The following is a 25801-nucleotide window of genomic DNA, read 5'->3' as shown; positions in this document are numbered from 1 at the left end:
GGGATGTTTCATAAGAATCAACTGGCTGTTGCAGAGCAAGAGGAGGAGAAAGTGATCCCCTCAAGACAGATATCATTGCCAGACCATATTGGTAAAATTGCAAGTTACAGATACAACCGAAGCCAAAGAATTTGCCAAAGGAACAAAAAAATTACGGAAAACAGATGCAAAACAACAAAAAGATGCCAGAATAAAATGAGTCTTAGGCCAGCACTGGAATACACCGCAATCCCTCACCATTCAGATGATTTAAATGGATGGAAAAGGGATTAAGGTCTAATCCAGCAGTTGCTCTGTTTGAAATAATCTCAAAGGAGTCAGTAAGAATGTGTATATTAGGAGAGAGAGAATAAAGAAAGCAAGAAATTGCGGGATCAGGCCCTGAATATAATCTGAAGAGAGGTGAAATAGATCCTTGAGCTACACTAGTTTGAAGAGCTGATAATCTGATCCAAAGTCTCCCAGATATTTCCAAAGGAAAGGCAGTGTTGCTAAATAATGCAGTTCTTTCTGAAATACTGAACCCCAAGTGTCCCTGCCAGTTTTTGGCTGCCGCAGAGGCAGTAGCCATTTCACTTGCACTGGCTGGGGCCCTCTCCAGCACTGCAGCTCCTTCCTTGGCTGTGATCTTACTTTCAAATGCCACTAATTTTTCTGGGACAGTCTTGACTATGAGGAGACTGTCCCACTGGGTCTTGAGTTTCCTGAGAGCCTGAGTGATTAAAGAGATTCTTCTTCCTTTTGAACTCAAACATTTTCCAGAGCTGCCTTCTCTTCCCCGAGTAATACTATCAATCTGAGGCAGGGCACTGAAATATCTACACCAGTGCTGCCAAAAACAGCCTTGCATATTTCCAAGCAGTTATGCAGAGTTTAGTAAATCACCTAAGCGTGAGCAAACTGTGCTTCAGGCAGTGCAGAAAAAGACAAATCCAAATGCTGAGGACAAGGAGGATCCAGGGAGGCTCATGTAGACACACTGGAAGGGAATCAAAGATCCATCTGGACGCCTATCTGTGCAATATGAACTAGGGAGCCTGCTTTGGCAGGGGGGTTGGACCCCATGATCTCTCAAGGTCCCTTACAACCCCTATGATTCCGTGATTCTATGATAAAGTGTTAGCCCCAGTCCCTAACACACAATATCACCAGCTTGTTTCTGCATGTGTGGATGCCCTTTACTTGTGCAGGTCAGAGTATCTGAGGTAGGAAACAGCTTACAAAAAGGGAACCCTAAAAATCACAACCCAACACTGCAGTAGAAAAACTATGTACTCATTTCAGCAATTCTGCCTATGAACAGTACTGGTTTTATAGCCCTCAGCATCTCCAGAGGGACCAGCAGTTCCTTGCAGAATTGATACCACTCTCAGGGACATTGTAATATTTTTAAAAAAACAACAACACGGCAACACCAAGAACTTAGTCCTGCTTCTTTTCTCAGGTACCAAAGTACTGCCCTTACATTAGTGCATCAACATGTAAAAAAACAGCATAGGTGACAAACTGTAAGAGAAAGGAGCCTTTTAAGGAGTCAGAAAAGTTCAGATTACAGTGCTGTTTGCTGGGAACTGAGGGGAGGGAGTGAATGGCATCACTCAGGGACAAAGAAAAATTATGAAAGTGGGTAGAAATATGAGTCTTTCTTTCCCATGTCAGAAGCAAATCAACAAAATCATGCACCTGCCTTTGTGGTGATAAAGAAAGAGATGACCACTGAATGGCAAAGCCACTTTTTCAAACATTTTTTTCTTAGGTAAAATGAATGAATGAAAAATTCCAATGGACTCCAAAAGTAAATACTTGCCACTGAAATATTCAATCTGCACACACACACACACACCACACCAGGACAGACAAGGTGTTGGGATCTTGAGATACAGAGGACCAGTGATGAGAACCAAGTACACTGGTAATGCGGCTTTGCTGGCAACAGGGGTCACAGTGGGGATCCCAGACCTCTAGTGTGAGCCAAACACCAAGGCCTGGATTTGCTCTTCAGTGCTATTTTGAGCATTTAAAAACCACCTACCTTCAAACATCACTGTCTGCATTCTCATTTTTCCAGGAAAATGTTGGCAATTATATTACCCTACCAATATCAATTGTGCATTTGTGTCTGTTTCTGTACAGCTTGTGCACTGGAAATGTGTTTTGGCTTCAGTTCAAATCCACTTCAGTGCCCCCAAAGAGATCTTCATTGTTATAAAGGCTTGCTGAGATTGCTTCCAGTTTATACACAACTGTTTCTAAACCCTGGGACCTGTGCTTTTGGTTGTCTATCGGGGAAGAGTGGCAAAGATTAAAGAAGTGCATGCCTTTGGCTGCATACTTTAAAATAAAACAGCCGTGGTTTTCAGAAACCTCTTTTAAGGTGTAGTAAATCCGACTTTCTAAATGCCCAAGGCTGTGTTTATCTAAAAGTATCTTGGGGGAGTCTGCTATGTCTATTAATCTGTTTTCCTGTTTCCTTACCTCAGGGTTTAAAGGCTACATAAACCAACCAGTTAGAAGGCTGTTAGGGAGAGTCTCTGCAGACGAGTATCTCCCTCTGCTTTCTGTTCTTAAGCGACACACTCCTGGTACAGGGAAATCATTAAAGATTGTTATAAAGCAGGAGCAGTAGATGAGGGTGATATGATAGGGACAGATCAGCATGATATCTGGCTTAGAAGAAACCTCAAACCTCTTCAAGACCTTTAAAAGAGTTAACAAAACAGTGGATAAAGGGCAACCAATGGCTCTATTTTATTTAGACTTTCAAAAGGCTTTTGATAAAGTTCCTGAGAAGAGGCTATAAAGGAAACTTAGTGACCACAAGGTGAGAGGTAAAGTCCTGCATGGATGGGAAGCCCACACTTGAGAGAGCAGAGACAAAGAGGAGGAACAAATGGTCCATCTCAGCATGGAAAAGGGTTACAGGTAGGGTGCCCCAGGGGTTCAAAGTAAGACACGTGCTTGGATATTTATTAATGATTTGAAGACCATCGTGAAGAGCAAAGGTGACAAAGTTTGTGTCATGCAAAATTACATAGGTGGGTCAAATGGAGAAGCATGAGAAATTGCAGAGGATGAAAAAATGAAGAAAACTCAGATGGTGGATGAAATTAAACATACATAGGAGAAGGATGATGTGTAGAGAATACTGCAAACTACCCATGCATATGGATAGGTTTTGAATTTCTCCTAAACATCCCAAAACACAAAAGAAAGGGAAGAGGAAAGGGAAGAGGGAAGAGGGAAGAGGGAAGAGGGAAGAGGGAAGAGGGAAGGGGGGAAGGGGGAAGGGAAGGGAAGGGAAGGGAAGGGAAGGGAAGGGAAGGGAAGGGAAGGGAAGGGAAGGGAAGGGAAGGGAAGGGAAGGGAAGGGAAGGGAAGGGAAGGGAAGGGAAGGGAAGGGAAGGGAAGGGAAGGGAAGGGAAGGGAAGGGAAGGGAAGGGAAGGGAAGGGAAGGGAAGGGAAGGAGAGAAAGAAAGAAAGAAAGAAAGAAAGAAAGAAAGAAAGAAAGAAAGAAAGAAAGAAAGAAAGAAAGAAAGAAAGAAAGAAAGAAAGAAAGAAAGAAAGAAAGAAAGAAAGAAAGAAAGAAAGAAAGAAAGAAAGAAAGAAAGAAAGAAAGAAAGAAAGAAAGAGAGAGAGAGAGAGAGAGAAGGAAGGAAGGAAGGAAGGAAGGAAGGAAGGAAGGAAGGAAGGAAGGAAGGAAGGAAGGAAGGAAGGAAGGAAGGAAGGAAGGAAGGAAGGAAGGAAGGAAGGAAGGGAAAGAGCAAAGAGAAAAAAGAAGAAAAGAAAAAAGAAAAGAAAAGAAAAGAAAAGAAAAGAAAAGAAAAGAAAAGAAAAGAAAAGAAAAGAAAAGAAAAGAAAAGAAAAGAAAAGAAAAGAAAAGAAAAGAAAAGAAAAGAGAAAAGAAAAAAGAAAAGAAAAGAAAAGAAAAGAAAAGAAAAGAAAAGAAAAGAAAAGAAAAGAAAAGAAAAGAGAAGAGTAAAAGCAAGTATCGGTCTTTATGAAAAATAGTTTGAAAAACCAATAAAGACTGTATCTCATTAGCAGACATCATGATTTATTTTTGCCTTGGCCATTATGTACAAGTTCAGCCCACATTGTCACAAAGGCAAATCAAGGAAACGGGCTGCCAAAGGACCAGGTGATGCTGGAGGATGGACAGACGCAGGCTCGGCTCTCCTGAGCTGAAGGTAGCCAGGGCATCTCTCTTGTACATGGACTCGCTATATATAGAAGAGATGAGCTCATACCACTGACAGCTGCCTGGTTTCATTGAACTTCTGGGAAATTCATGTATTTGAGACATTTTTTGCTTCTAAACAGGTTAGAAATGGCCAACCAGACCAAAAGCAAAAGTTGCTGGCCACAGCGACGGCAGAAAGGCACACATTCACACATGCGTAGAGACAGAGGTTTTGAAGCCGAGCTGAAGAAAGCAACACTAAAAGTTCATTAAAAACAGCCAGAAAAGTGAAGAGCAAAGTAAACTGTGGCAGAAATACAACACACTTGGCTATACTGATACAATATATATCAGATAAATTTAATAAATATCTCTCTAGATATATTGTACCGAGAAGGACAGGTGGATTCTCTGGTTTTCCATGTTACAGTATAAAAGCTTTGGCACACACTAAAACTAGAGTTATGAAATGTATTTTATTGCACTATAATTGGGTTTGTTGCGCTTTGACATCTATCTTTACTAAGAATTGACACTTTAAATCAATATTTATTTGGGGCTGACAGTTATCACAGGTTAGAGCTTTTTCTCAGTCTCAGGCTTTTGGTCATTTTTAACAGTAGAAGAAGAAACCACACTCTGCATCTGAGAAGGTAGGAACCATGCCTAGGAAGCTTACACAATCAAGGTTTACTCAGTAAAAACATGAATTACTAGGATAAAATATGTGTTACTAACCTCTGGGACTCTGTGCTGAGGAGAATTATGAAAAAAAATATTTTTGGTTACTGTATTTAAGGGTAAATTTATAACCTACATCAAACCTGTTATGGGACAGATAACAACCACATTAATAGGTATAGCATGACAACCAGTACAGATATAAGAAAGGCTCCGGCTTGATCACTGAAGAATGAAGGTCATCTCAATTCACTGTAGCTATCTAGAAGATAGGTGTTGAAATGCCTCTCTAGTGGAAGGAGCGCCAAAGCCACATCCAAGGGACCATCCTCCTTGAGGTGCCCAAGTCCTACGTTCCCTATATAATCCCCTCTCTCTGTTGATTCAGAGACACAACTTTCTCTGAAGCAGGATCCCATAAACAAGGTGCCTGTACTGGTTCTGTCTGGGATGGAGTTACCTTTCTTCATAGCAGCCTGTATGGTGCTGTGCTTTGGATGTGTGTCTAAAAACAGTGCTGACAGCACACCAGTGTTTTGGCTATTGCTGAACAGTGTCTGCACAGCATCAAAGCTTCCCCTTTTCACCACTCTGTCCCTGTTTCCTGCAGCAAATAGGTAAGAGGTGAACAACATATTGTGAGGGAACATAGCCATGACAGCTGACCTAAACTGGCCAAAGTTATATTGCGTGCCGTATAGCCACATGCTCAGCAATAAAAACAGTGGTAGAAGAAGAAGAAGGAGTTTTTTGGCTTCCAGGGTGGCCAGTACTTGGAGACCTGCTGTTCTGCTTATGGGAGATAGTGATTGATTGCTTGTGGTTTTCTTTTTCACTTTCCCTCACCAATTAAGCACGTTTTCTTGCTTTTGTCTTTTCTGTCACCCATCCTGCTGTGGAGGCAAGCAGCTGAGTGGGAGCTTGGCTGCTGGGCAGGGTCAGTCCATCACAATAGCAGTTATCCTCTGCTACTAAACAAAGCACCTGCACATAGGAAAGGTAAACTAAGCCAAATGCAAGTCTCACAAAATGGGAGAAAAACACCACCAAAATCCGTACTTGTGAGTAAATCATAAAGACATTATGGTTGGGTTACCTGTATTGAGTGGAGATTTCTGCAGAACACCTCAATAATATTTGGGTGATTCCAGCGATGTCTGTATCAGATGGTGCTTTGCCTATCCATCCCGCATGTGTAGGACAGATTCCTGTCCAAAGTTATATCTACAAAACAGTATTTAATGTGCTCCTGAGCAATCCGTCTGAGTCCTGTGCCTGTGGCAATATCACAGGAAATGCCAACGCACAGCACAGAAAATGTCAGCTTTCCACAAGGCAAGCAAAGAAATGCTGTTTCTTTATGCTATAATATGATGCCTCATGCAGTTTTCTTGAAGGTAGGTATTTCTTGGTTTATATTTGGCTTCCGAATTCTTTGAAGCTGGAGCACACATTACCTTGCTCCACAGGGCCATGGCACTTAGTGGGATCAGTGTTGTGAGGGAGACTAATGTCACAGCTTTGATCTGTGATGTGACCACAAGTCAGTCACCCCACCTCTTTGTGCTTTATTTTCTTCTCCTTTCCTTCAGCTATCTGGATTATTAATTTGGTTGTAGTCCCTTTAGAGAGACACCATCTCAGGTTTTTTAGGCAAGATCGCAGAGGTGGCTGACCTCTCCTATGTATTAGGAAGCAAGTGGTTGGTGAGACAGGCACACGGAGTGTACTGCAGTGACCTGTGGTGGCTGGAGGTCTGAGACCTGTTGACCTGACCATGGTCTCGTCTGTCCATGGCTAGAGGAGGCTGCATATGCAATAGGGTCTCATGGCAAACCACTGATGTTTGCCTCTACATATGCTCCTGGTTTTACTTTCTCTCACAGTCTGGGATCAGGATTACCTTCACACCACCATAGCCTTGTTACTACTGAATTTTTCACAAGTCATCTAAACCCCAGGAAAAGCAAGCTGGCCTAGTCGGGAGCTCTCAGCCTCATCAGGTGTACTGCATAATTGTTACCGTTGCTAGCTGGTAACAGAGACAACTGTCACAGCCACACTTCCTGTTTCTGCAGTGCGAGCTTCTGCAAAGTCCAGAGAGTAACAACAGCAAGGAGGGTTTAGGGAGTGATGAACTGATCTTAGCAGAGGGCTCTTCAGTAAAGGTAAAAAATAAATCCTGTTGATTTCAGACCAAAAGTCCAAAGAGAGGAGGGAGGAGGAAGAGGAGGATTACAGCGCTGGGAGCAGCCAAGCAGAGCGGTGTGTCCCTGGCACAGGAGGAGCGGAGGACATGCCTTCTACAGGGATTATGCAGAACTGCTGGAAGTGAAGCCTGAAAACCGGCAGAACGGAAGCTTGGAAACCGAGCCCTGGACTGAAGCGGGTAATTTACCTTATTTGAAATAAAAACAGCTAAAGTTGAAGCCAGCCGGAAATTCAGCTGACTTGAAGCTGCAAGTAAAATTAGCATAACACTCTGCAGGTTGAAACATGGGGGAAGCAGAGTGAGGGATTGAGCCTTGACGGCCGGCGGCGGAAGGAAGCTGCTGCTGCTTCTGCAGTCCTATTCAAAATTACCCCTTAAAGCTAAAATCATTGCAAGACCAAGCTAGAAGACCATAATAGTGCCTGCTGGCCTTAACTGCAATGAGCAAAAAACGACAACTGCAGCAGAATCATCATTAAAAGGAATACGAGTATGACTAGCCCCCCAGATGCATAGAGCATGGTAAGCACAAATGACAGACTGAAGCATCTTGGCCAGGAGTCTGTCAATGTAAATCAGCGTAGCTATGACACTGACTTCCATAGTGAAGCTGGGCTGGTTCATTCCATTAAGAATCCAGACCCTGAATGCAAGTATGTATATAGCCTGTGTCTGCAGAGCGCACTGTTACTGGGTGGGGGCTGGGGGAGGAGAGGGCCACAGTCCGCAGTATCACGTTGAAAGACCCAAGATAGATCTCATGACTTACCTTCGGTATCAGAAGCCATCTCATCATAGTGGTAGCCAGGCAGGCTAACTCAGCCATGCGAGCTAATATATCCTGCTACTGCTGTTAGACTAATTCCAGTCCCCAAGCTAATTCTTGTAGAGCTAGCTTGTACAGTTAACTTGTATAATTCAACACTACATTGCATTGGCAAACCCGTAAGGAGCATGGCTGCGTATGTGTGCAAGCAAGAGAGTACAGTTAAGTGATGTTGTCCTCGCAGGCTTGCGTATATCTGGGAATTTTATTTGCCTGTGTACCGACAACCAAAGATCCAGTTCTGTTCCTGATGTTCACAAACTAGTTTCTGTGTCAGTAAGTGGCTTAATTTGAAAGACACAGTGATTAATTTAACCTGCTATAATAGGGCACCGAGGATTCTGCTTCTGAGTATTTTCCCTGCCCTTAGATTAGCAGCAATAAAGGTAACCTCTCCTTAGTGTTTGAAACAAGAAGTTCTTTCTTAAGCATGGAGATTTTGTACCAGTGTGCCAGGATGCAATCCAGTGTCATTGCATGCAGACTAAGATAGTGTGGTGTCTGAACAGGTAGTATTTTTCCTAGTGGATTTCCTGGACTACAAATACCATAGGAACCTTACAGAAACAACTCCTTAAAAAAAAAAAATCTGGAATGTGCATTTTCATACAGCTGGTGCAGAGTAGTCATTGTGTCATTAGTGTGCTGTCTATCACCATTTTATTGAGTTAATCAGAGTCCTGATACAGTATCCCAGTGTCTTGGGATATCTGCTCCATTTACAGGAGCAAGCGGCTGGGTGGAATGTGTGATCAGCAAGTTCACCAGTGTTTGCAGTGAAGCATAAACATGAATGAGCCTAGACATGCTTAGAAGCCCAACAAAGTATTAATAAAACTTGTTCAGTGTTTTTAATGAATGTGTTTGGAGCAATAAGTTTACAGAAGTCATCTCCAGCTTGAAGAATAAGCACACATCCATGTTGAGTCAGCTAAAGTGAGCAGCAACAACAAACAGGCATTTTCTAAAGGAGGCATTTTATGTGATTATCTTCTGCCTCTAAAAAACAGGCCCTAGCTGAAATTTTGAAACAAGTCGTCTTCCATATATCATGGATTCCACACACATAAAAAGAACAGAAAATACACAGTGTTTTTTTTTTTTTTAAATCTGTTTTTCCAGAAAGAAATACTGTTGCAGGCATAAAAGTTTTTCCAGGCTTGCCCTGGGCACTCCTTGAAATACGCCGTATGGACAATACGCAATCAAACCTCTGTCTGTCTCCAGGAGATATTCATCCTGTCTCTCCTTGGCAAGCTGGGTTTCCTGTCCAGCCCCACTGGATTTATTGCCTCATTGAAGTGGGAAAAAAAAATCAAGGCTAGTGACAGACCATATATAGGTATGGGAAAACTGAGATGAACTAGAAGGGGGAAAAAAAAAAAAGAAAATTGGATATAATTACAAGTCAATTAAATATAAATCATTACAGGGATAAGAGGAAAGGAGCAGCATGCAGAAACCTGCAAGAAATACAGGTGTTCTCTGACTTTCTCCCTCCACCCTGCAGATTAGCAGGGCTGAGGAGCAGTGCCCGTACTGGCACTGTGAGCAATTTTCGCATCTGCTGGGTGGGATTTCCAGCCATCAGTGAGTGCAAGGTAGATTAATGACGCAGCAGCACCGTTAAAAAAAGCAGCGACAGGAGGCTGAGATCTTTTGGCCCGGTTCGCTTGTGCTTCCATTACTGCCTAGTAACACATAACTCTTTATGAGGGCATAAAATTGCTCTTTACTAATGTTTTTCTCATTCAAAGGTCAGCAAAGCCACAGTGAAAGTTAAAGAGGAGTAGTACACAGCTCTAATGGGACTACTGAAAGCAGCCAGCCACCTTTGGAGAAGAGGGACTTCATCTGATATCTCGTAAGGGGCAGCCTGTGCCCACTCCTCCATCCGCAGCATGGTCAATACTACCACGGGCTGTGAGCACATCCAGCAGGCAGGATGGCAGTGGGGGCTGCTTTTGCCATGGCACAGATTTGCCCAGCTCACGCAAGGCTGGTAAAAAGCCACGAACCTGTCTTTATTCAGGAGTACAGGCCAAAAACTGACAGGCCAGAGTCAAACCAAAGCAGGCCAGGGTAACCTAGTCCCATTAGGAGTGGAAAATGGCCTCGGCTCGTTCAAAAGAGTTAAAACCCAAAGAACACTTTTTTCAGAGGCACCATTCCAGTTCTGACTCAAAGGCACAGGCAGTGTGGCTCCACAGACGGTTCACACCGAATTAGCTGCTGGCCAGCATGCTAAAAAAAACCCTCAAATTGTCAGTCAGTCTGTGCTTCATTATTTGCTTCTAACCCATTTCTAGTGATTCTATACCAGCTCCGATAGGCGACCGTGCCATTGAGAATCTGCTGATTCAAATCCCTCCCTCCCCAGCAGAAAGCCAGTGGGAGGAAGGAAGAAAGAAACCCAACTCGACATTCTATTTTTCCCCCTTCAAATAAACCCTAAATTGCTTCTTTAATGCACTCGAGGTTTTGAGCAGGGTAGGAAGCTCTGATACAGAATGGGGCTACAATTTCGTTAAAGACAAGCTCTGCAGCAAGCCTGTGAACTCCAATAAATTTGTAACTCTGTTCCCAGTCAGAAACAGAACAATAGCCTCTCCTGTTTAATTGTGGATTGCAGCGAGTGGTTTCGTGCTCAAACCCTCTTGTAATGTAGTCCTCTCCTTTTAATCATCAAAGGTGATCTCTGCCAAAGCAGCTGACAGTTGCATTTGATCAAGTGTAATAGGAACAGTCAGATCTTCCAGGATCCTTGTAGTTACCCATTTTCCATGTGTAATTCCAGTCTATTTCATACAAGTTTAATATGACAACTGTATTACAAAATTAGAGGGAGGATTTGGGGTGAGATGACTCACTGTTTTTTTATTATAAAATCTGATCTCAAAACAAAAGCCATTTTCTATTCCCAGCCCTGCTACTGACCCTCTGTATGACCTTGAACAACCTTTGACATCTAGATCCCCTCTTCCGCTTTGCCTGTCATTGCTGTTCAGAGAGTGAGCTGACCAGAGCGTAGGCTGCCTGGGTTGGGGTCCCAGAGTAACAGCACAGAGGAGTGTGCACTTAGAGTTGGTGATGCCTGGACACTAACACCACTCACATATATATTAGTAGCTATATAAACATGTATATTTATCACAATATGTGTGTATGTATGTATATATATATACACATGCAAATGTGCACCAGAATGGTTTTAAATTTGAGGATGTGTACTTTAGGGGTGAGGAATCACAGTTTTAAGCGCAAGAAAGAAGACCCATCCTCCATCCTTCAACACAAGTGCACTTCAAATAGGTTTGCCAGGAGAACTTCTGGACTTTGTCCTGCAGTTTGCACAGTTGTTGCATTGGTCCTGGCAAAGCAAAGCAAAGCAAAGCAAAATGCCTGTTGTGAGTGCCAGCTGCCATCTAAACCCAGCAGGGACACTCGGAGGGGTCCACTGCCTGAGTGTAGACCACATCCACTATGCAGAGTGTCCATTCTTTATTTTATTACACCATGGGTCAGGAGGAGCATCAAATCACTTGCACTTGTGTCAGACATCAGCATTTGGGAAGGTGGTTGGTGGCGGGGAGGGGAGGGCGGAAGACAGTCAAAATGAAAATGGTTTGGTTAATTAATTGCAAGCACTGCTTGAAGGACCGGCACGTATATTTAATCAGTTGCCTAGTAACAAACAGTGTATGATGTGAATGCTATCAGCCCGCGGCGTGAGCAAAGGATGGTCCCTTTCTGTTTTTATCAGCCACCAGCATGCATACTCTGGGCGTTGCATGCCCTTGTGCTCAGAAGGGCTGCTCTGCCACCTCACAAAAGCCACGCAGTGGCAAGGAGTCCCCCCACATTTTGGCTCCGCCATTTCTGCTCCTCCCCCAGACATCTCAGAGGGTACACTGTCTCTTCTTACAGGGAGTGACCTTTTCAATGGTGAATCAAATGACAAGAAAAATTATCCAGATCTCCCCTCCCCTCCACCCACCTTTTTTTTTCCTTTATGAAGTTATCTACACACTGGGAATAGAGCGCAGGCATTGCTGCTGCTCACGTTCTGTTACTGACACCAGTGTCACCATTAATGGTATATATCTTCCATAAAAACCTGTGCAGAGAAAACCTGAAAATCGTTGGCACTGGGGCAGAGGCAGAATTAATAAGAAAGTGGGTTTGTTGGTTTTGGGGGTTTTCTGCAATGACCTTAAAGACAGAAGGGCAATGGATGGATAGATGCTGGATTGCAGCACATAAAACCAGCCCAAGACAAACTGTACAGTTCTGTTTCCTGTAGGTGAAAAAATAACTCATGACCTGACAGGCAACTGAACATTGAGTACTCCTTTGGTGCTAGTTTTAGGAGGGAATTTGACAACAAGAATTTGCTTGTAGTTTTCCACCACCCGTATGCCATTATGTTAGCTGGGCCTGATAATGCAAGGACACAAAAAAAGCTCACACCGCCTATTCGTGTTGCAAAAGAGAAATAAAAAGGGAACATCCATAAAATAAAAGCTCCCATTTATGTTTTAACATGCCATGACAATGTTTGTGTGCCCTTATCAGGGCTTCCTCTCCTCCCTCCCCCCCCTCCATTTGTAAATCCCACTGGATAAAAGACTACATCTTCCATAAAGAATTCCCACCAGAAATCTTTATAAATCCTCCATCAGTGAAATACTCTGCTGTCATGCTGAGCAGAAGCTAATCTAATTAAGACGGGATCTGCTAAATTTAATAGCCTGCTATGAATTTTTACGGACATCTGGTAACTGGAAGGTTGGAACGACTCTGACACATCAAATGCACATTGTCCAAATGACCAGTATCAGGCCGATTATTTTCCCTTTTTCGGTCACTTGTAGCTGATGTAGGATGTAATCACCCCCTCAGGATACACCCACGTGACTCCATCTCAAATTAATGGGGGTTATGGTGCGTACATGTTCGAAAGCAAAAGTGGGCCCCTGATGCTTCCTCTAATGTTTTTTCCTGATTAATGAAGGATCAGGATATACATGCATTATATTTCAATGTTTACAAATACTGTAAATGGCATAGCAGGAGCTGGAGCATCTATTTGTCTTCAATATCTGCAAGTTATGAACCCGGACTTGACTGGCAGCTTTCCTCAGTCAAAGCGCTACATCATGTCCTCTGGCTAACCACAGTATTCCCAGTGGGGACCAGAGGAGCTCCACCATTTTAATCATGTCTCCCCAGGCCAACAGTGAGCTGTTAGCAGGGGAAGGGAGAGGATGGAGGGTAGGGTTGCTGGGGTTTTTATCCCTTAAGCCTCTAGTACGAAAACCAGTTGAAACCTTCTAGTGGTCCCCAAGAAATGGTGAACTGTTGCAAGGCTGGTCCCAACCCAACAGCTGCTGTTTTGAGAAGGGAGCACATTTACAGAAGTGCACATCATTCTCCCCGACTTCATGAACCACAGTCTGAGAATGACACATTAATGAGCTCCTGGTACTTTTGTGGCTTCCTAACTCATCAACAAGAAAGTGCATGAACATTATTTCCACCCAGCAGATTCCACTGGTGTTCAGCTCTCCCAGGCATCTCTCCGAGCTGCTTATAATAAAACCACAAATACACACACACACACATAGTTTACACTTACAGTTAGGTAATTTTCAGACAGGGCAGACAGCACACAGGGCACATTGCCAGACTTTTCAGAGTAGAGAGTTTACACTTTAAAACATGCATTTCCTTATTTCCTGTCTCGGGAAAGAAACCATTTTTCTCAAACTTCCCTCTGCCATCTCTCCCCACACCCGTAATAAAGGACTCGCAAACTCAGCAACACAGTGGGAGTTGTGTCAACCCGATGTGATGAGTTGGCACTTGAAAATTTAATCTCTTTACCATCCACCAGCATTAAATCTGTGTAGTGTGACTTTTAAACACATGCCAAAGAGCAAGGAAGTTACAGTGCTGGCTTACAGATTACTTAGGCGCTGGCTTCATGAAATGGGAACAAACACATCTGGGGCCAAGTGGAGAAAACTGAGCTCCGTATAAATAAAAAGTCCTCACTGAAGTAATAGGAATGTTGGTATAGTTAAGTTGGAACATCTGAAGTGAGAAGAGATGGGAAATCCAGCTGAAAGGATTGGGTTCACAACTGGTACATGCATAACCCTACGCACAGGATAGTCTATGTGACGGTCAGCGCAAACAAATGTAGTGCCGGTAGTGCTGCATTGATTTACTCCAGGCAGAGCTTTTGTGGACAGCTCTCCACCTCCCCAAACAGCAATGTGGGCACTGCTGTGCTCTCTGAGGAAAAGGGGAGAGTAGCAGATCTCCCTCCCTGCAGATTGCCAAACCGGCGCCATGACTTCAGCTGTTCCTAGGCACTCATTGTGGGGTGTTATAAAACTGGGGCACCTCACAGTCAGGACTTCGCAAGCCGGTCCCCAGCCTCCACTCCTCCCATTGCATCCCACTGATCCCTTCCAAACGTGAACCTCTGCACTCACAGAGGCACAACTTCACCACAGTTCATGCATTCTTGGCAGGGCACGGTCTTGACCTGCTATGGATTAACTATCTGAATGAACAGAAGCAGTTACAGTCTGCAGGAGGATGTCTGTGACTGCGCTACAGAGCGACACTGCATCAGTTGTGTGAACCAGGCTAATGTTGGTTATTCTTTCTAGGGAAAATGTGAAATTAACTTACAGCGGTGTAATAGGATTCCAGCAATGAGGTATACATCTTGCCTGTAATGGCTTTTGATTATCAATATCCATGTTTGCTACCATTCTCCATTCAGAAAGAAAGGAAAATGTGCAAAGGGCAGTAAAGGTGTACAATGTTATTCAGTTTGTTGGTGGTAAATAAAATGGAATTTTAAGTAACAGGATCAAAGCATTAGCTAAAAAGTGTTTGTAGTTGTTATAATTAGACCTAATTTATATACACTCTAAAAACATCTTAAAGCACCTGGAAAATGCATGACACGAGAAGTAAAATAGCTATGTCCATGGCACGTAGCTTACTCTTTATCTTAAAGTTTACAATAGATGATGATTATCTTGTTTGCCTATAATAGTCCATACAGTTAGAGGGGTGTGTTGCTTTTTTAATAACTTAAATTTGAGTTAGCATTTACAGACATATTCGGAAGTTCTTGTGTTTACCCTCAATAGAAAAACAAGGAGGGAGGGAGAACGGGAGAACAGGAAGGAAGGAAGGAAGGAAGGAAGGAAGGAAGGAAGGAAGGAAGGAAGGAAGGGAGGGAGGGAGGGAGGGAGGGAGGGAGGGAGGGAGGAAGGAAGGAAAGAAGGAAGGAAGGAAGGAAGGAAGGAAGGAAGGAAGGAAGGAAGGAAGGAAGGAAGGAAGGAAGGAAGGAAGGAAGGAAGGAAGGAAGGAAGGAAGGAAGGAAGGAAGGAAGGAAGGAAGGAAGGAAGGAAGGAAGGAAGGAAGGAAGGAAGGAAGGAAGGAAGGAAGGAAGGAAGGAAGGAAGGAAGGAAGGAAGGAAGGAAGGAAGGAAGGAAGGAAGGAAGGAAGGAAGGAAGGAAGGAAGGAAGGAAGGAAGGAAGGAAGGAAGGAAGGAAGGAAGGAAGGAAGGAAGGAAGGAAGGAAGGAAGGAAGGAAGGAAGGAAGGAAAAACTGTAAGAATATCTGGAAAATGTAGGCAACAGTTTTCACCTATGTTTCGTGAAGATGCATTCAAAATTAGAATTTTAAGTCTGTAGGTACGTGTGCTTATTTACTTCTTTAGATGCTCCACTCAGTCTTCTAAGAATCAAACCTGATGCGTCATGACCAACTACTTTAAAAGATGAGAGTAGACATGCACCATTATACTGATGCAGTGCCACCATTCATTCTTCAAGGGTGCTTCCCAGAGAGATAGGAACTGAAAATGATGGCAAATGGAGAGCAGAACTGAACATCCACTTGCCCAGTGAGTGCCATAGCCACCAATGACTGCCTGTTTTGTGCTGGTTTTCTGTCTCTCTGAAAGTCATACAGCAAGTCAGTCTGGGTTTAACAAAGCAGGTGACCATGGGAGGTGATTCTCCCTCTCTACTCTGCTCTCATGAGACCTCATCTGGAGTACTGTGTCCAGCTCTGGGGTTCTCAGTACAAGACAGACATGGAGCTGTTGGAGTGAATCCAGAGGAGGCTCAGGAAGATGACCAGGGGGCTGGAGCACCTCTCCTATGAAGACGAACTGAGAGAGTTCAGGTTGTTATGCATAGAAGAGGGAAGGCTCCAGGAAAACCTTAAAGCAGCCATCCAGAACCTACAGGGGGGCTCCAAGAAATCTGGAGAGGGACTGTTTATAAGGGTGTGTAGTGATAGTACAAGGGCTTTAAACTGAAAGAGGGTAGATTTAGATTAGATATAAGGAAGAAATTCCTTACTGTGAGGGTGGTGAGGCACTGGAACAGGTTTCCCAGAGATATCATAGTTGGTCCCTTCCTGCCGGTTTTCAAGGCCAGGCTGGATGGGGCTTTGGGCAACCTGTTCTAGTGGAGGGTGTCCCTGCCCATGACAGGGTGATTTGAACTAGATGATCTTCAAGGTCCCTTCCAACCCAAACCAGTCTGTCATTCTATGATAGAGCAGTTTTCAAGATATAGTCACCTCTAGGAAAAGTTTCTGGCAGAGGCACACAAAAGGGTTGCGTCACATGGCCTGTTTTGGACCCCGCCTCTTCTCAGGCATACCATCTTATGTATCAGAGTGGCCTACATCTTTTCTGTTTTGCTTTTAACTAGCTCAAGTAGTTCCTCAGGTAGTTGGTTTTTGAAGATTTTTCTCTTTAGGGACTACATTTCCTCCATCCATTTTATGGAGACACTTGGGGTCCAGAAGGATGTGATGCCCGAGTGAGGCATTTGGAAGCTGAGTGCAGTGCCTGTTGTCATGGCAGTGTCATAGTGCTCTTGGATTTCAAACCCTTCATACAACTTTACCTATATGTCAACTTTGTGAAAACCTCAAGCTGTTTAGTAGTTACAGACTTTAAAGTTCTTCTGCTCAGGGGCCAAGTAACAGCTGCCCAGGAGCTATTCCTATCAGCCACAATCAGCCAAGCTCCTCATGCCTAACTCCAGCAGAAGTCCTGTCTCCACACTGAAAAAACTAATCATCTTCTCTGCTAAGCATACTCACAATATTTGCATATGCTTCTCACTCTAAACCTCCACATCCCAAACAAGATCATGCTCTGGTCTTCACTGGTAAAGATTTATCGACCATAAAAATGCAAACTAACAAGCATTGCTAATTTAATCACACAGTGGCCAACTCCATTAATAGATGTGACTAGAAAATCTAACAGATAGAGAAAGTTTTACTTGTAAAACATCCAAGTAAGTCAGGTGCAAGAGAAAATCTCTAGGTGCAATGCCTTCAAAAATTGCATCTAGGGGGATTAAAAGGTTAAATAGCTCTTTCAACTGAGCCTGAGTAAAACATCCCCTAAAATATACTTTCTTGACTAGCTACTAAAACTTAAAAATTTGTTGTTGTTGTTGTTAAATTTTGTTTCCATGTTTGTGCAGCAAAAGGTGGACACTTTCCAGAGGTTTTCTTCACCTCAGACCAGAAAGTAAGAGATACCAAGTAGGCAGTTTCTGAGTGTGCTCACAGCTGGATGGTTGGAACAATTTTGCAGGTCTTCATGTCCAGATCTATATAAATGTACATGAGATGTTCAAAGTGCATAAATCCCATTAAGTTAGAAGCAAGCAAGGTACCAGGAAACCTCATGGAAGCCTGAACAGGCCACAGATGACATCTCTTACTCCAGACTATGCCTGTGCAGTGCCTACAGATGCAGGGTATCAGACCTGTTGCTGTAGTAATACCATGCAGTGACTTTATCCAACCTGAGAGCTGGCAGCTAATGTAGGCATTTGTCTTGACATCACCTAGATAGGACAGTGCTGCCCAGTGAGGAGCTGCACAAGGTTACTCCTTCTACCACACTGCTATCAGCAGGGGAGACTTCCCTCATCCCAGGGTGTAGGAGTTCATTTCCTCATCCTGTTGCATCCCCAGACTCCAACACAAAATGAACTGTCAAAACTCTCCCTGTCCCTCTGTCCCAGCTGGTAGCACACATAAGCCTGCAAGCGCACAGGAAAGCCTATGTACATACACACTAGTCTGTCTGCCTCCAGACCAATTTGTGGGCACATGTACCTCTGGGTGGTCCTGTACATCACCCTGGAGCTGCTAATGAGGGAGCACAGTCACCAGAGTGGTGTTTCATGGGCGGGCTGAGCAGCCTGGCTGGAAAGCTCCACCATCACAGCTGGCTTCCTCCTGGGAGTCGCTCACATGGCTCTGCCTTGGGCTGGGTAAGCGTGTCCTCAGCAGCTTCAGTAGCACTTTGGCCATAAGTCAATGAGCTGTTTTCTTAGTTTTATGAACAGATTCTCTTCAGAAACCTGTATTTTCTTGGCTGTTCTCTGGACCTTCTTCGCTCAGCCCAACTGTTCCTCCATCTGAAGTGACACCCTAGCCCATGTGTATTGGCCATTGCCCATGTTTTTTGCCCTTTCTGCTTTTGTCTGTTTGAACCCTGCTCCGTATTAGCCTAGGAGACCTTCTAAGAGGCAACCAGTCCCCAGTGTCTCTGACTTGTATTCTGGGCTGGGAGTTTACAAAAGTGAAAGAAAATTTAAGCTGAGGTTAGTATGTTGCCTCAGTAGCCAGGAATCTTAGTAGTCCAGCTAATGAAGGTAAAACTCATTATGCACTGTGTGCTGACCTTGCACGTCAGACCAGGAGTGGGGCAGCCTGCCCTGTCAGCCTGATGTTGGAAAGCCCACTATGGTGCCAGGGGAAGGAGCAACCTACAGAAGCTATTAGAGAAATGGTGACACTGAGAGACAGGCCAGGAGCTCTGAGCTCAGCAGTAACCATGAATCCTGATAGAAAAAGTTAAATAAATAGAGACAGGCCAATGTGAAGAGCTCCAGCCAGAAATTGCACCTGCACACTGGTTAGGGCAATGGTGTGCATTAAACATTCACTTTCATCTCCATAGGAGCTAGCAGATGTGTTGGCTTCAGTGTCCCTTAGTGGAGTCAAATCCCTTTGAAGTACCTTTGTGTTGAAGAACAGCTGCAGCAAAGCACAGCTTAAAGCCAAAGCCTACCTAAACTAGTCAGGGCTTATATCTGGCAAAGGCAGCTCCAGGTGGCCCACAGTAGGCATTTAGGGGTTTGCCCTGCTGGCACAGCAAGGAAGGTGGTGGAGCTGGCACTGGCTTCATGTAAGAGGTACAGCAGCATAACTAACTCACCATGAACAATCCAGGTTTAAAAAAACACTGGAGACTAAAAGATATTGTATATTTTACAGCAAAAAGAGTGGCTGACACAAGTTAAAGACTCTGGGTCTGCCTTGTCACTAGCTGGGGTTTCCCAGTACAATAATGATCATATATATTCATGTCCTGCACTAAACAAACGTGGCATAACAGCAGTAAGGACAATTCCAGTATTAGGAAGAGAGAATGAGGCCAGGGTTGGTCAATACATGTGGTCACAGTCGCGAAGGGGAACCCAAGGGCAATTACAAAAAGCTAAATCCAAAGAAGAAAAGAGATCCCGCTTCCCAGTGCAAAAAGGTCCAAAATTAGGTCAGGAAGAGCCAGCCCCAGCCTAATATTGATTGTGTCCCCTAATCTAGACAAACCTCTGAGTGTTTCCTTTCAAGTCATCCGCTTTACTCCCTCAGGACTCAGGGTTTGGTTTCGTAGCTGCTATTTTCTACATCAGATATAAAATGCAAATGCATGGGAAGGCACAACAAAGTTTGAAACTGGCCCAGAAGGAGGCTAGAAAAATGGAGAAGTCCTTGTCTCTGTCTGATGAAAGGAAAGGAATCAGTAATGCTGAATGTAGGCTTAGTAGATAAACACTGTATTAAATAAGCATATCCATTCTTAGCCCCTAAGCTAGCAGAGCACAGAAGCACATGCAAAATCAGAAATGTTTGAGTAGTCCTGTTTATTTCAATGGAATTATTCCCAGGCTTAAAGTTATGCACATGTTTAAATGCCCTGTTGTGCTCCAGTCTTAAAGAGCAGTCACTTTTTCGCATCCTGTGAGTTGTCTATAATTTTAGCACACAAGGATGTTCCAGAAGTAAGTATTAATTTTGTGATTATTACAAATAAGAAACTAAACAGTATTGCAAGGGAAAAGGTGGGTCACCCTTTGCATGAAATATTTGCAATGGTTTGCAACTCTACTATCTTGACTCTTTGAGTTTGTTTTTCTTGATTAACATAGATATAAATACTCCTTTCTACTCAGAGAGTAAAAAAATAGTTGCACCATGAATAATTTTGTTTGAATTTCATTTAAATACTTCTACCAATAACTAACAGCTAAACCCCCAAAGCAGTTAGGAAATGAGATCCACATTCTTGCCTAAAAGCCAGTTTAGATTATGGCACTCTAGAAGTGCTGTCTGCGCTTTCAGATGGGCACAACAATTCCCATCCAAAGCCTTGTCAACCCTTGTTTATCTAACTAATTTTTGATCCCTACCAAAGCATGAGTAGGTCAAGCTCTTCTTATATATGGTGTGCAGGACTTGCCATTGTTTCATGGGTGTGCCTGATGGAGTGATACTGAAATGATGAACAATTTAAATTTGGTGAGATCTTGCAACAGAAAATGCACGAGATTTGTTGTAAGCACTCAGACTTCTTTTGTATTTATTTAGAAAGTCTTTATAACCTGGCATGGTACAACCCAAAAAGCTGGCAAGTTTTCATATCAGTTTTCTGTGGGCTGAATAGAAGCTTTGAAGATCACCACAAGAAGAAAACTTGAAGTTGATAATGGGGTGCTGCAAGCTACAGCAGTTGGTTGATAGAAAGAGTTCCCTAGCCACTGTGCTTGAAAACTCCACAACATACCTAGCACAAAGAGCCAAGCCTCCTTTCCTCTTTGGGGGCTGCTCTCCAGGATTTACCCTGACACTCACTGAACACATTGCATGAAAGAGATGTCTTGTCTTGTTCCGCTGGTTATCATTCTTGCTTTTTTTTTTCCTCCTCAGAATGATTTCAGCAAAGACCATAAGCTTGTGACAGAGTGAATTTGTGATCTTATCCAATCATCTGGGCTGTTTGCAAAACTTCAGTAGGTGGCAGCGTTTTGTTGATAAATGTTTTGTTATCCAAGTGATCTCATTTAGTGCAACTGTTGCAATATTAATAAACTGAACTTATGATTGCATTTGCCAGGACTGAAAATATTGCCATCCTATCTGGCATTTGCTCTTATCTGAACTGACAACAACATCCATTGTATTTATAAAAGGGGAAAGTCTCTGTGTTTGTATGTGTTAGGGGCAGAGGGGAAAGGGAAAATGAGGGCAGAAGCAAAGGCAGATTAAGATTAAAACATTGATGTTAGTGACCTGATTTGTGATTGTAATAGATGAGGTTTCAGGCAATTCTGTTAAATTGTCACTGCTGGGGAACATATGGCTCAAAAGGATGGTTGGTAGGTTATTTCCTCACTTCTGGCTCACCAGTTCCTATCAAGACAACATTGACAGTATCGGAAAGTTGTTAACACTCAGTAACTGTTTGGTGATCTACACTGAATTCCTGTTGGATAGATGTGTATGTCAGGGTAAAATCCCATCACAACTGCTGTTTGAGAAGGCCAAATTACAAGAGACATCAAGACCCAACCCATCAAAGAGTCCAGTAAGGCTGAAGAGGACAAGTGCTGCTTTACTGCCCTGTTTGAAAAACTTCATTGAACCTAATTCATTAATACAGCCTCTGTATACATAAACACACAGACATTATTACTGGGCCTTAATAGAAATAGATAATTATTTTTATAGTTATAGGTTTCTATGTAATGTATCCCCAGTTTCGTCTCTTACAAAACCCCCTTCCTCCTTAGTCCAAAATCCAGTGCATTATTCTTAGTGTAAAGAACCACTTGTGCAGAAGAGGACTGTCCTCACAGTCACCCACCTGACATGCAGTTAATTCTGTTTAAAAAAAGAAAAGTTAAAGCCTCTGACTCGGTTGCACTCCCAGCAAAGAAGATCAAAATTATTGCTTTTATTACTGGCCCCTCAGATTAAAACTGACTTAAATACACCAGTCTTTGGGTTAATTCCCACTGCCATTACGATCTATTACAAAAGTGCTATTGACTTAAACAGAAATTGGACTGGGCCTCTAAAGAACACATTTGGACTAATAAAAATCCTCTAGAAATTGGATATGATAAATAGAGCAAAGGTGCCAAAAGAGGCCTTATGACCACATTTGCATATACGGACATAATTTTTATTATTCAGGAAATTCCCTAAGATTGAGCAATCAAGAAGGGAAAGACAGAATCAATGTTGCCAAATATCAAGGTGATTTAGACCTTGCAGAGGAAATTGCATAAAGATTAAAAGGTCTTTCAGCGTTATGAATGAAAGAGAATTGGAAAGAAGAAAGAGACAGTTATGCTGTGATAATGGCATTCAGATCAAACATCATTTAGGAATGGCTCAAAGCCTACATAAATACCTGCTCTCAACTTTTAACATAGATTCCAGTGTTGGTCCTAGGGGCAAAAGTACAAATGACAACATGGGACTAAGATATCAGAATAAAATTACACATACAAGGTAGAAAGGAAACTGATGGCACTAACAGCAGATTTTTGTCACAGCTTTTCTTCCCACCATTAATTCATGGGTGGAGTCCAAGAAGCCCTTCCTCATTCCAGACCATAGTCATCAGATCTATTCCACAACTGGCACTCAAAAAGTTACCAAGGTTTGAAATATGGCAACTCTGAAGTGATAGTGAATGCCGCTCTGTTTATAAAGGGAAAATGTAACCTGGACAGCTGAAAAGACAGCAAGGTGGTTAAGAGTCGTGTTCAATAACTGTTAAGAGACCTGACTGAAATCAGACTGACTCACCCTTCCCACCTGTGAGGGAGGGGAACTACCAGACCACCACTGGAACTAGGATGTAGGATGCACACCTGGATGAAAAGGTGGAAATGTTTAGAACCAAATCAATGGAACTTTATGTCACTGAAACTAAAGGTGAATTGGGGGCTTACAAATGGGTCAGGATTTGACCAACTTTTTCACTGCAAGGTGATGAATTTGTCAGTTCCAATACACAACAGAGAAAGATTGCCAATGTGAACTCATGTGTTTATACCAATCCAGGTTAAGTGTAGGCAGAGCAGAGATCTCCAAGAGACGTTTGACAGCACCTAATTGAAGGAGGGTTGGAACTATGCCTGAGATGTAGGCACAATCTCTTACGGTCACTCCGTATCATGGCTCAGATAGCTGTGGTGGTGCCAGCCTCCATCAGCACTCACTACACTTCTCAACGCTTACCTCTGTGGTAACACTTATGCCCCTGTTACCAAGCTGCACTCTTTTCTCATCTCAAATCTAACCTTAAAAATTCTTCTCTTCAAATGAAGCTTGGCAGCACTGCCACCTGAAGACTCATGCCCATCAGCACTGGAGGTGGGAGTGGAGGAAAGGAACATTCACATCACTTGATTTTAAGCATCCAACTTTAAGTCACCATGTTAGCAATCTGATTTCTCTATTTAATCCATAAAGAGAGACAGAATCTTTTGAAGGATGATTAGGAGGGCTCTGAACTGCCCCCATAGGAGCTTGACTGCAAGGTTTGTCAATGCAGCTGTACTTACTACATCAGCACCTGAGTTAGTTCTCTAATGTTAAACCCAAGCATCTATCCCTATTGTGATGTATAGCAGGGAGAAAAGGAGGCTGAGGGGAGACCTTATCACTCTCTATGACTACCTGAAAGGAGGTTGAAGCCAGGTAGGTGTGGGTTTCTTCTCCAAAGTAACAAGAGACAGGAGAAAAGGAAATTACCTCAAGTTGTGCCACAGGAGGTTTAGATTGGATGTTAGGAAAAAATTCTTTACTAAAAGGCTTGTCAGGCACTGGATGAGGCTGCCCAAGGAAGTGGTGGAGTCACCATCCCTGGAGGTATTTAAAAGATGTGTACAGGTGGTGCTTAGGGACATGGTTTAGTGGTGGACTTGCCAGCACTAGGTTAATGGTTGGACTTGATGATCTTAAAGGTCTTCTCAAGTCTACATCGTTCTGTGACTGTATGGTTCTACTGGGTGTTGGAGCATGCCCAGAAATAAGAAGGTGTGTGCCTGCTTCTAACCTACCTCATTCACACCTAGCCCTGAGAATGCACCTTCTCACCAGGCACAGTAGGACCTGAATTCAGTGCCACCAGTGGCTGGGTTTTTCTGTTTCCCTGACTGTTTCTGAACACACAGCGCTTTGTACCATGAACGATAACAAGTAACAGCAAACGAGGACAGAAGCGGGATTATTCCCACTGCTGGCATAACTATGCTTTGTGACTGGGTTAAAAAGATTCAGCCTTCCACTGTTGTGGGGCACTTGGTCTAAGAGGAGAGGTTATGTGGCTGTAGCACTCAGTGTAAAGGAGCACATTCAGGGAAAAAACTATAATCTGAAATAAGAAAGGATTTTGTAGCTGCTGAGCCAGAATTAATGACGTAATAGAAACAAGCTGCAGATACCTCAGCACCGAGTCAAGAAAGCTAAAAGACACAGAAGTGGAACTCAAATAGATGGAAACAAATGAGCATACATTGTATTCAAAGGAATGTAAGCCCAGAAATTCCTAAAGACTTGAAGCAGCCCCGTGATGGAAAAGAAGTCATCGTTTTAATAATGATGGAATATGCAATAACAGCTTTGGTTTCCAAATCTGTGAGGCACTTAGACCTGTGATTATTTCTATTGAAATCAATGGAAATGTTTTTGTTCAAGTGCCTTGTTTCTATTAAAATGTCTTGTCTTGATAATATGAGGATGAAGGCGATCAGTTGAAGCTGAGGTGGAGAAGGTGGATTCTTAATGAACCTAGTTCAACAGATCCTTGTTGCACAGAAAAATTATAGCAGCTGTGAAAAGGGATTTCTTCTTCATGAAGGCATTTGGATGGCCATTAGTACTTATTTTCCTCCATTTGTTGGAGAGTTAATATCAGCACTTTGAAACTGAAATACTTTCTATCTGCAACAAGATGATTACCTGTGTAAATGTGCAGTGCATGAATACACATGTTAGTGTTTCCATAGACTTCAGAGAAGAACACAGCACTTAAAAGGGAAAAGTACACCCTGAGTGATGAAGGACGTGGTATGTATACATGGCCCTCAGACAGTGTGCCAGCCACGGCAGACCTCTTCAAAATGGAGGAAGAGGCACCACTGGGTATGCCCCAAAGCAAAAATAAAGTACTCCCAGCTTGTTCTGATTCAGTGGTTTTTGTAACCATGGCTTTAATCACAGCTGGATGAGAAGATCAACACCTACTGTACTGCACGGCTGCTGGAATCTGAGCAGGGGACAGTGCATTGACCAGCTGTCCTTCCTATGATCTCCTGAGAGCCTTGGAGATTTCCCACTGTCTTGCTTGCACAAGGAGGAAAAGGTTTCCTTTTCTTTTATTTCATCTGCACCTGTAACGGTAAGCAGAGACAAAGACAGGTGAAGTTGAGGTAGTGCCTAGCTACCTTATTCAGTATACAAAGGCAGCCACTTGGAAGAAAACAACATACACTTTTGAAATAGAGGGCTAGACCTCAGCTACAGTAGCATAAAATCAGATTAACTCCACAGAAGCTGGAGTTATCACCATCTCACAATGACGATGCAGTTCTGAGTCTGGCCCACAATGCCGTAAGTATCAAAGTTCTGTCTCTGAACTATAGCATATGAATACCGAAAACATTTTACAAAGCCTCAAAATAACAGAAGGGCAGAGAGTGCCAGGTAGATAAGCAGAAAAATAAGAGTTTGCCACTTAGTCCTCA

Source organism: Gallinula chloropus, assembly GCF_964237585.1.
Source record: "Gallinula chloropus genome assembly, chromosome: 3".
Lineage (NCBI taxonomy): Eukaryota > Metazoa > Chordata > Aves > Gruiformes > Rallidae > Gallinula > Gallinula chloropus.
Note: the sequence above shows the minus strand (reverse complement) of the source record.